The sequence below is a fragment of the Acinonyx jubatus genome, chromosome B4, assembly GCF_027475565.1.
Source record: "Acinonyx jubatus isolate Ajub_Pintada_27869175 chromosome B4, VMU_Ajub_asm_v1.0, whole genome shotgun sequence".
NCBI classification, from domain to species: Eukaryota; Metazoa; Chordata; class Mammalia; order Carnivora; family Felidae; genus Acinonyx; species Acinonyx jubatus.
The window spans coordinates 98,189,230-98,201,556 of NC_069387.1; the positions used below are offsets into that span (position 1 = coordinate 98,189,230).

Sequence of the window (12,327 nt, forward strand, 5' to 3'; positions counted from 1 at the left end):
AACTAGAACCTCTTGCACTCTTTCCCTTCATACTGTTTTTATTTTCCTTTATATTTCTTATCACCACCTGACATAATTTTATGGATTTACTTGTTTATTAACTGTCTCTCCCACTAGATGTAATCTCTGAAAGGGAAAGGAATTTGTCTGTTTTGTTGGTCACTGTATGCCAAGCACCAGACAATAGCAAAAACATAATAGATATTTGTCAATTGAATAAATGGGCATTTTCTTGAGTAATCAAAATTTTCTTCAATTCTTTATATTCCAAATTCTCCCACAGATGGAAAGCATAGGCAACACCAGCTTTTTACTGAGTGGTTCCTAAATAGTGCTTATCTCGTATCTATTTTTATGAAATTAGAAAAATAGATTATTATGATAAAATAGAAGAAAATAGATCATCTGATAAAAATCAAACATCCATACTCAGACTTTGGTAAATTGAACAATATATTTTACTCCCCAAGTTTTCTCCCTTGTTTCTCTTCATAAGACAAGGTAAGACCATTGCTTCTCAGTGCTTATGAGCTTAAAAAGACACTTCTAACTTTTTAATGGATAGTTCATATGAATCAGAATTGCATATTAGCATATAAACTTGTTTCTTGCAAATAAATCAGTTGAAATGGAAACACTAGTTTATTTGAGTGAGCTTGTTATTACTGCTCTGAAAACACCATCACAAATAGGCAATGATAATAGCTTGAAATGTACTGACACAGAGTTTATTATATTTCCAATGTAATAGGGTTACTTAACCTATGAAATGTATAAAGGCAATCACCTGGAGTGGAATCATTTTGCAAGAATGAGGGACATACACTCACCCTGGGGATCAAGATGGGCCAGTGAGACTCCTTCCCTGGGGATTTGGAATTAGGCCTGAGGATTTCAGCTGTCTTGAACTCTAGAAAAGGAGTTGTTGATGGTGGGTACTTTCTGTCCTGTGGCCTAGAGAGACAGCTAGTGTGCAGGAAGAGAGAAGAATGAAGACTTGGAGGGGAAGCAGAGACCTAGGGTAGAGAGCCTCTTTTGATTTCCCATTGGTGCTTGGGGCCCTGGCCCTGCATCTCTGCCATTTTCCCTTTCTATGTAGCCCGGCTGGGTCTCTATCAGTTGCCGCCAGAAGTTCTAACAAACTTAAACTTTAAGTTTTGCCCTTTTCCTGCTAAGTATCCCTGGAATTTTTCAGAAAAACAAAGAAGGCAAGAAGTGTTCTTTCTTTTATTATAGAGAAGCAGACATTGTTCAGCAGTATAAAGGTATTTCTGATAAAAGGTTGAATCTAGAATGTTCAGAAAAGTATCAGTCTAATTTTCCTGTTCAGTTTGGGAACACTCATAAAAACACAGTACCTAACTGTTTTCTGTTGTTATAAAACTCTCTTTGAAAGGTATTTATACAAAGGAGTCTTTTAAAGGCAGCCAGACCTGAGAGGTTGAAAAGTTCTCTACAACCTGCAACAGTCTGCAGGTCTAACTGGTTATCTTAATAATTTGCTTCCCCAGTAATTATTTTAAAAATGACATCTCTGGGGGCTCCTGGGTGGCTCAGTCAGTTAAGCATCCAACTTCGGCTCAGGTCATGATCTCACAGGTCATGAGTTTGAGCCCCACATCTGGCTCTGTGCTGACAGCTCAGAGCCTGGAACCTGCTTCTGATTCTGTGTCTCCCTCTCTCTCTGCCCTTCCCCCACCTGTGCTCTGTCTCTCTATCTCTCAAAAATGAATAAACATTAAAAAAAAATGTTAGTGACCTCTCTACTTTTTAAAAGGTAATTAAATATTTATGAGGTTCTTTGTTAAGAAGAGTTTTAGCATGTCTTTTCCCCCTATGCACAAATGAATAACTCATCTTTGACTCTTGGTTTCCTTATTCAAATAGGTGAGAGCTTTGTCTCATTAACTGGGACCAGTCAAGGTTGCAACTACTCCCCATTTCAAACTTACCTTAATTGTTATCACTTTAATTGTTATCACTCAGTTTATTTTCATTAAATAAATGAAATGAAATAAATTTTCATACTTTCCATCCCTATTACTGGGGAAAGTATTTTAATTCCATGGATCTTTACTTCCTATTATTTCCCAAAGAATATTAAAAGACAGGGGTTTTCATATCTGTATTATAAACTAGCTGCTTATCAGGGTCTTAGGAGGCTGAGTATGAGTGCTACTTGAAGAAAAAATAATTTGATTTTCATAGTCTCTTAGAAAAGCATAAAACTCTGCAAAATCATTTTATCAGGAAAGCAGACTGGCTTTTGTGTACATATCCAAATATTTATCTTATCTCGTGTGCTTGAATGGTGTCTCCTGGATTTTAGAGATCTGCTTGGTTCCAGAATTGTTTGTTTTGTACATAGCCTAGGCCTGAGCAACACAAAGGAAGGAAGGGAGCTATGTTGCTGGTGAATTGAGGCCTTGTATCTTTGGTGAAATCAGTCAAAGGTATCCCTTAAATGGAGGTTGCCTACAATTTCTCAAATGCAGGTGTTGTTTTTATTTTTGCCATATCTATCCAAAGAATAGATTTTGTCTTCTCCTTTATTACTCTTGGTCCATACTGGGTCATCTGCCTGTTTTATCTTAGCCATGCAATTAAAGCACAAAACTTTTGTACTATATTTGAGGAAATCTTGGTACACATATTATATACAAAAAGGTAAACTGATTCAGAATCTAATTTCTTCATTTTCTTCCAGTCAATATAGAGAACTCTCTTACTTTTCTTGATTTCTTACAAAGTGAGATTTCTTTCCTTCATTATTTTTCTAGGTTAACTTTTAGATTCAGAATGAAGTTCATTTTATGGCAGCTTATAACATCCTGTATGTTTATATTTTTTAAGTCTCTTACTCATTGAAGCTTATTCTTAACTGGTCCCTCTTTCTCTGGGGCGGGTAGGCTCTGGGCAATTCCCTTGATTTTTTCTTTCTTTAAAAGGAATATCCCAATTGTTGGAATTTTAAAGCCACCTAACTAGTGGATGGAGAAGCCATAATTCAAAACCAGGCAGTCTTTCTACAGCCTGGAATCTTAGTCACTGCAGTACCTCTACTAAAGAATGGACATGGGATGGGCATGAGACAGAGGACTGAGGCTAGGAGAGAGGTTCCAGTGCAGTTATTCTCAACACCTCAGGGATCCTCTTGAGAGTAGGTGGGGTAATTTTAAAGGCCAGTTTTAAAAAGACAAAACCAAAGTCAGGGTGGGTATAATTTTTGTCTCATCACTGTCTTGTAATAAGACTGTCTTGTAGTAAGTATTAATTGTGGAAAATACTATGATATCAATTCCAAATCTTCATACTTTCTTCTTGTAGACTTTCGGGTCCATATGAAAATAGAATTCTTAGATAATCTTTTTTTTTGTTTAAGTTCCCAAAGTAGAGCGTGCAGATTGGTACCCTCCTCCCCGACTGGGCACATATCCATGAGTGTTTGTGTACGCTCACCACCCCCCACCCCCGCCACATACACAAACAAATCCATTCTCTATATGACATACGCTGTAATTAGCTCTTTAAAAACTACCGAAGTGCAGATTTCTCTCGTTTTTACTTCTTTCCCTCCCAGGTCTTCCCAGTCCTTGTTTATTTCTTCCAGTAATATTAACTTACTTGCTCTCGTCACAGTGCTTTGTAATAAACCACCTCCAGCTTAGTGGAGTAAAACAACAACAGTCATTTTATTATGGTTTCTGTGAGTCAGGCTCAGGGACTCTCATGCTAGTGACATCAGACAGTGACAAGCTTTAACGGTATTAGGGGCACTTTAGGGCTATAAAACCAAAGTGTTCCAGCCAAAAAGACAGAAACTGCATCACCTTTAATGACCTAGCCTCAGAAGTCATATAGTGTCACTTCCACCATATCCTTTTGACTATAAGCAAGTCACAAGCCTGCCCGGATCGGCTATCCCATTGGTTTCTGCCACTCCATTGCTAATAAGGTCATGATGGAACCCTAGGTCCAAAAGGAACCTCAACAAGTGACTTAGTCCAATCCTCCATTTCATACAAAGGTTAATTACTCTCTGAAAAAAAAGTTCTGTTGTTTACATTGACTTTCTCTTCAAATTTCAATCATTTTATTTAAATGTGATCTCTAACAAATTTTGCACTTCGTTTAATTTTAATGATCATATATGTTTTTGCAGAACTACTAAAAAATCTCAATAATACGGTAATAATTACTTTCAAGGAGTTGACAGTTTAGATGAAACAGGGTAACCGTATACACAGGAGAAGGACAAGCCCAGGCCCATACTGCAAATAAGAGCTCAAGGAAAGGACAGTTTAGGAAATAGTCAGAAACGTCTACTTACAGACCACATGAGGGTGGGGTTCTCATGATGAGATTAGTGTTTGTGCTCCTCTCTCTCTCCCCTAACTCCCCAACCCCCATATGAAGACACAGCAAGAAGGAACCATCCACAAACCGTGGAATCTACCAACCTTGATCTTGGAATCCCCTGATGCCAGAACTGTGAGAAATAAATGTCTGTTGTTTAAGCCACCAGTCTACAGTATTTTACTGGCATGAATCGACTGACACCAAGGAAATTGAATATTTGGATTTAAAAATGTAGTTTCCCATAGGAAAAGTTGATTTAAATAAGGATTCATTTCTGAGGTGATGTCATTAACTGAATCCATAATGTAGTTGAATATTAAATATTTCATAATAAAAACAGTTACAATATTGATTTTTAAATAAAATGGGTCAGGGGCACCTGGATAGTTCAGTGAGTTAAACACCTGACTCTTGATTTTGGCTCAGGTCATGATCCCAGGGTCCTGTGATCTGGTCCCATGCTTCACTGAGTGTGAAGCCTGCTTAAGAGTCTCTCTCTCTGCCCCTCCCCCACTCACACATGCATGCACGCACACTCTCTATCAAAATACATAAAACATTTTTTAAAAGTCAAACAGGTAAATAAAGCGTTTGTCTATGAAGCAAGTACCCTGGGTTCAGTCCTTTGTTCTGCTCTTCTCTGTGTGAATCCAACCAAATCTCTCTGGCCCTCAATTTCTTCACTTGTAAAATGAAAGGGTAAGAAAGGCTGTGGAAAAAGTACATTAAAAAAAATTCCTTCCCATTCCATACCTACTAAAAGGAACTGAAAGAAGCCAATTAGAGAAGGGAACTTTGTCCACGCTGAAACTAAGAAATGCCCTAACCACATACTATAAACTCTGAAGAACATGACCCACAAGCTAGCTGAGAAGCCAGGCTATGGTGCAGGGTTCTCTTGCTCCTGCACATATGCAAACCATGTAGAGAAGATTGAGGTACCTCTAATTCTATTCAGTTTAGAAGAATGAGGGCTTCAAAGGATAGAATGTGGCCTTCAGGAAAAACAGCAAACTCCTGCTTTGAGTCATTGCCCTGATAAAGGTCTCCAGGAGACAATGGCATGTCCAGAAGTTCTATTTAGGATGGATGGGAGGCTGAAGTGTGGTTAGAAGGGGAGCCCTAAAGCTGATTTTGCAAAGCACTTTATATTCGACTGAGGAACTGTCAAAGGTCAATATTAAAGAATTGGGGAGAGGACATCCCTGAAATTATGGGACCAGCAATTCCTAGGTCCCTTTCAGCTCTGCCATTGCCAAAAATAATAGGATATGAGAAGAAAGCCTTCAATAAAGGAGATACTTATTTTTTCTTCTTAGAAACTACTTAGAGGGCGGTAGTGGGAAATAATGCTGAAACCCTAAGCTCAGAACAGCTGACAACTTTGCCATCCTTTGTGCCACTCTTGGCGTCCCTAGTGTAACAAGAGGAGTGGGGAATTGGGGCCGTGGAAGCCTAGCAGTTAATCCATCTCATGGTTAACTCCTGTCTAATGGAAGGACAGGAGAGTTGTGCAGGTTTTGGCGTCAGTCAACAAAATAATTATAACTGGTATTAGCAAAGAGTGAAGCCAAGTTCTAGCCCTGACAGGATTGCCTCTTTGGCAAATGATTTGAGCAACAGCGTAGCTATTGTTCTTTTTCCGGTTACAGCTGTGGCTGTAGTAGATGGAGCTGGATACCACCTTATTACTCAAGACACCCAGCTAAATCTTCAGTTACACCTGAGGAAACCACAGATCTTGGCTGAAAACTAACATGAAAAGCTACTAGAAGATCCAAATATTCATTTGAATATTGAGGAATTAAAGAGTTTATGGTGAAGCGTGTAGAACTCTACAGCTCCTTCATAAATTGCCACTGGCAGCCTCTGGATATACTTCACTCTAAAATCCCAGATGAGACCTCAGAGAAGCAAGATGTTCATTAAGCTACCCAACTATCATATTAACTGTTAATTGTATCTTGTTTTTGTTGTATATATATGTGTGTGTATATATATATATATATGTATATATGTACAGACTATGTGTGTATATATATGTATATACATATATATATAGTATTTTTCCAGGAATGTACTGGCTTCTGTTTATAAATACAAACTTCCAGGATTTAAATGTCATTGACATAATAGAATGTAATGTAAATAAACCAATAACACAACAACAAAGAAGTGAGACCTGCCAGAGGCATGGCATGCCTAATTATTGAAGGAGCCCATCCTAGCTACCAACATAGGCCTTCCTTTATGAATGACAGCAGGGGCTGTGGAGAAAAATGTAGAATGAGGAAGGAGACCCAGTCATACAATAAATAAAAGGCTCCCTATGAAATGGATTTTAGGTGGCAAACAGAGTAGAACCTTAAACAGAAGGGTTAAGTTCCAAATGGTCTCTGTGGCCCTCCAACTCTAATATCCTAAGACTAGATGGATGAGAAATCTTTATCTTGAATGTTGGTATTTGGCAAAATATGGATTTAAGTGAAAGAGAATGAAGTGGTCACTGAGGACTTCATGATGATTCTGAGAGGGAATGTGAACAACTTTTAAACACATTGGAGTCAAGTTTTCTGTTATCATTGATTTTACCCCCAGTATTGGGACTCTTCTGCAGGAAGGTCAAGAGCATGATCCTCAAGGTGGTAGACACATGGGAAGTACTCTTTGAGTTTGCAAATGGAGCAAAGAAAGTGGGAGTGAAATTTTTCTGTGAGTAAAAGCCAAGAATTGGAACTGAAAAGAAAGACCAGTTAAAAATGGTGTGTAGGCCACAGCCTGCCCCTTGCCTCCAGGAGGGTCCTCTGCTAAAGCCAAAGGTAGATCAAAGTGGCTGCAGAGATGAGAAGGCTCTTGAGGAGGACTCTTCCATATCTTATCAGTGCTTACTCCCTCAGTGCCTTGCCCTCGCTCTCCTCTGTGTCCTCGTCCTGGAGCCCCACCAGCCCTGAATGCAGCCTGCACACCAAAGAGAACAAAGAGTGATCCAGAAGGCAAAGCTGGCCGAGCAGGCTGAGTGCTCCAACATACCCACCTGCATGAAGGCCATTATGGAGTCTGCTCTAGGTGGCCTATAAGAACATCTTCAGGGGCTTCAGGTGCCCCTGGAGGATCTTCTTGAACATAGAGCAGAAGAGCAACACGTCTGATAAGAAGTTGCTACTAATTAAGAACTACTGGGAGAAAGTAAAGTCTGAACTGAGATCCATCTGCACCACTGTCCTGCAGTTGTTGGATAAACACTTAACAGCTAATGCAACTAATCCAAAAAGAAAAGTCTTTTATCTGAAAATGGAGTTTACTTCTAGAAAACTTTGTTGCACATGGTGAAAACGGAAAACAAACTATAGATAATTCTGGAGAAGCTTCCCCAAAGGCATTGATATAAACAATAAAGAGATGCAACCCACACACCCATCCACCTTGGGTTGACTCTTAACTTTTCTGTACTTTACTATGAGATACTTAATAACCCAGAACTTGCCTGCACACTGGCAACACTTTTGTTGTTGTCGTTGTTGTTGTTTTATTGAAGTATTATTAACATATAGTGTTATATTACTTTCAGGTCTATAACATAGTAATTTGGCATTTCTATACATTACTCAGTGCTCATCACCATAGGTTACTCTTAAACCTCCGTATCTACCCCCCATTCTCCCCACCCACTTGCCCTCTGGCAACCACCAGATTGGTCTTTGTATTTAAGAGTCAGCTTTTTGGGGGCACCTGGGTGGATCAGTTGGTTTAGTGTCCTGACTCTCGATTTTGGCTCAGGTCATGATCCCAGGGTCATGGGATTAAGCCCCATGTTGGGCTCTGCATGAAGTGTGGAGTCTTCTTAAGATATTCTCTCTCTCTCTCTCTCTCTCCCCCTCCCTCCCTCCCTCCCTCCCTCTCCCCCTCTCCCCCACTCACTCTCTCTCTCTCTCTCTAACATAAATAAAATGAAGCCCAAATGTCCATTGACTGATGAATGGACAAAGAAGATGTGGTATATATACACAATGGAATATTATTTCGTGATCAAAAAGAATGAAATCTTGCCATTTACAACAATGTGGATGGAACTTGAGTGTATTATTCTAAGCAAGATAGGTCAGTCAGAGAAAGATACATGTCATATGATTTCACCCATATGTGGAATTTAAGAAATGAAACATGAACATAGGGAAGGGAAGGAAAAATAAGATAAAAACAGGGAGGCAAATCATAAGAAACTCTTAAATACTGAGAACAAACAGAGTTGTTGGAGGAGAGGAGAGTGGAGGGATGGGCCAAATGGGTGATGGGCATTAAGGAGGGCACTTGTTGGGATGAGCACTGGGTGTTGTATGTAGGTGATGAATCACTAAATACTACCCCTGAAACCAATACTACACTATATGTTAACTAACTTGAATTTAATTTTTTTAATGTTTATTTATTTTTGAGAGAGTGCAAGTGGGAGACAGAGGATCTGTCTAGGCTCTAGGCTAGACAGCTCTAGGCTCTAAGCTGTCATCACAGAGCCCCACACGGGGCTTGAACCAATGGAACTGTGAGCTCATGACCTGAGCTGAAGCCTGGTGCTTAACTGACTGAGCCACCCAGGCACCCCCACTAACTTGAATTTAAATAAAAAATAAAATGGAAAAAAAAGCATTTTTTAAAAGAGTTTTGTCTTTTTTTTTCTTTCTTTATTTGGTATTTGTCTTTCTATTATCTTTCACTTAGCATTATACCCTCTAGGTCCATCATCTATGTTGTTGCAAATGGCAAGATCTCATCTCATTCTTTTTTTTTTTTTTTTTTTTTTTTGGCTGAGTAATATTTCACCCCACACATTCTTTATCCATTCATCTACTTTTTAAAGTTTATTTATTTACTTTTGAGAGAGAGAAAATGTGAACAGGGGAGGATCAGAGAGAGAGAGGGAGAGAGAGAATCCCAAGCTGATGGCACAGAGCCCGGCACAGGGCTCAATCCCATGAACAGTGACATCATGACCTGTGCCGAAATCAAAAGTTGGATGCTTAACTGACTGAGCTACCCAGGCACCCCTACCCATTCATCTATTGATGGACACTTGTGTTGCTTCCATATCTTGGCTACTGTAAATAATGCTGCAAAGAACATAGGGGTGCATATAGACTTTTGAATATCCAGTAGCGGAATTTCTGGATCATATGGTAATTCTATTTTTAATTTTTATTTTTTTTACATTTTTTTAACGTTTTTTTATTTTTGAGACGAGAGAGACAGAGTATGGATGGGGGAGGGGCAGAGAGAGAGGGAGACCCAAAATCGGAAGCAGGCTCCAGGCTCCAAGCCATCAGCCCAGAGCCCGACGCGGGGCTCGAACTCACGGCCCGCGAGATCATGACCTGAGTCGAAGTTGGACGCCTAACCAACTGAGCCACCCAGGTGCCCCTATTTTTAATTTTTAAAGGAACCTCCAAACTGTTTTCCATAGTTACTGTACCAATTCACATTCCCATGAACAGTGTGTGAGGGTTCTTTCTTCTCTACATCTTCACAAACATTTGTTTCTTGTCTTTTTGATTCTGTTCGTTCTGACACATGTAGGGTAATGATATCACATTATGGTTTTGATTTGCATTTCTCTGATGATTAGTGATGTTGAGCATCTTTTTATGTGTCTGTTGCCCATCTCTATGACTTCTTTGGGAAAATGTCTATATGAGTCTTCTGCCTATTTTAGTCAGATTATTTGTTGTTTTCCTTTTTGGTATTCAGTTATATAAGCTCTTCATATCTTTTGGATATGAACCCTTTCTTGGATATATAATTTACAAATATCTTCTCCCATTCAGTAGGTTACCTTGTCATTTTGTTGATGGTTTTCTTTGCTGTGCAAAAGCTGTTTAGTTTGATGTAATCCCAACAGTTTATTTTTGCTTTTGTTTCCCTTGCTAGAGGAGACCCATATAGAAAAATATTTCTGTGGCCAGTATCAAATAAATTATGCCCTATGTTTTCTTTGAGGAGCTTTATGGTTTCAAGTCTCACATTTAGGTCTTTAATCCATTTTAAGTTCATTTTTGTGTATGGTGTAAGTAACTGGTCCTATTTTATTCTTTTGCATGATGTTGATTAATTGACCATATATGCATGGGTTTATTTCTGGGCTCTCTATTCTGCTCCATTAATCTATGTGTCTATTTTTGTGTCATAGCTAAAACCACTTTTGATGAAGCCATCACAGAACCTAATGTACTGAATCAAGACTCATACAAAGACAGAACTCTTATCATGCAGTAGCTTAGTGACAACCTAACATTATGGACATTAGACAATGCAGGAGAAGAATGTGAGGTACAGAAAACAAAATGTGTCCAGAGTATCATCCTTTTTTTCCTTTAAGAAACCTTTTTACACATCTCCATTCCTATGTGAATTCTCTATAGCAAAGAAACTCTTTCATGTTTCTGAAATCATCCATTTGGTATTTCACAGTGGATTAAATTTCTTAGAGTAAGTGTTTTACCATAGGTGTATCATAAGCCATCTCTTCTTCAGATGTAAATGTTATGTGTTGAGTATTGTGTGGAATAAAGTGGATATTTAAAACTAGAAAAAAAAATGGGGGTGATGTAGGACAAAATCCCACAATAGGATTATAGGAAAGGTACTGAGTCAGATAGTTTCCCATGCTGGCCAACAGGTGGCATTAGAGTAGCTTGAATGCCAACTAGAACAGAGGATGGGAATATTTAGGATCAAGGCAGCTTTTGGGTGAATATATGGGGAGGCAGTGTGACTGGTTGTCTGTATTTAGGTATGTCTGATCTTTCTTTCTAAATTGTTTATTGCTTGAAGCTAAGAACATTTTCACATACAACAAAAAGTACTGAACTTTTCTGTGTTTTAGTTTTCTCCCTTTAAAATGGATGTAACCTACCTCATAGTGTTATTGAGATCAATGAAGAGTTAATGCACGTAAATAAACAGTGCAGATTACAGAATAAATATGCAACAAATGTTAGTCAGTATGACTGCACAATGACCATAAGGCACATAGTGACCACATGTGATATCAACAGGTATTAGTGGATACATAAATGCACAGGATACTCATAAGCCTGATATTTATAACTGAGACTACCTAGCATTAAAATATCCATAGAACATTTGGTAAGGGAATAATCATTCACATTGGTAATATGATACTTTAGTTAAAAAAAGTATATAATCTCAGGACCCCTAGCTGGCTTAGTTGGTAAAGCGTGTGACTGATCTTGGAGTTGTGAGTTCGAGGCCCCTGTTGGGTGTAGAGATTACATAAAAATAAAATCATTTAAAAAATTTTTTTATGTTTATTTATTTTTGAGAGAGAGAGCGCAAGCAGGGGAGGGGCTGAGAAAGAAGGAGACACAGAATCTGAAGCAGGCTCCAGGTTCTGAGCTGTCAGCACAGATCCCGACATAGGGTTCAAACCCACAAACCATGAGATCATGACCTATGCTCAAGTCGGACTCTTAACCAACTGAATCACCCAGTGATTCACCCCAAAATAAAATCTTTTTTAAAAAATGTATAATTTCAAGAGTCCATTGAAATGGTATCTCTCTGAGTATCATTTAGAGTTCATGTATCTTTCATTGAATCTTTCAAGAGAGGTGTTGTATCAATATTGCAAAGCTAGGGAAACCTATTTTGGTGTATTCCTTAGGTAAGAAGTGCCAGTCCCTACACTTTTGCCCAGACGCAGGTCTGATCAGCTTTATGAACTTAGTTCTATCTTTACCTAGAAGGCTACTCAGAAAAGAGGCTCAAACTCATCTTGCTGTTCTAAGCTTGATAGTCAGTGGACTAGATGAGGACTCTAGAGTACTTACTTAGCCATCAAGCTGCATTTTCCCTTCCTAAATTTTGACTCCAGGAGTTCAGGTCTTAGAATGGGGCTTCTAGGGGCGCCTGGGTGGCTCAGTCGGTTGGGCGTCCCACTTTGGCTCAGGTCATGAT

At 38.9% G+C, this 12,327-nt stretch overlaps 1 long non-coding RNA gene and 1 pseudogene across 5 annotated transcripts in view; both read left to right on the forward strand.

Annotated features, from left to right (window-relative positions):
• LOC113602810 (uncharacterized) overlaps positions 1-12,327 on the forward strand; it is a 163,523-nt gene that overhangs the window by 34,405 nt on the left and 116,791 nt on the right. The window lies entirely within an intron of this gene.
• Positions 6,446-8,815, forward strand: LOC113602809 (14-3-3 protein theta-like; annotated as a pseudogene).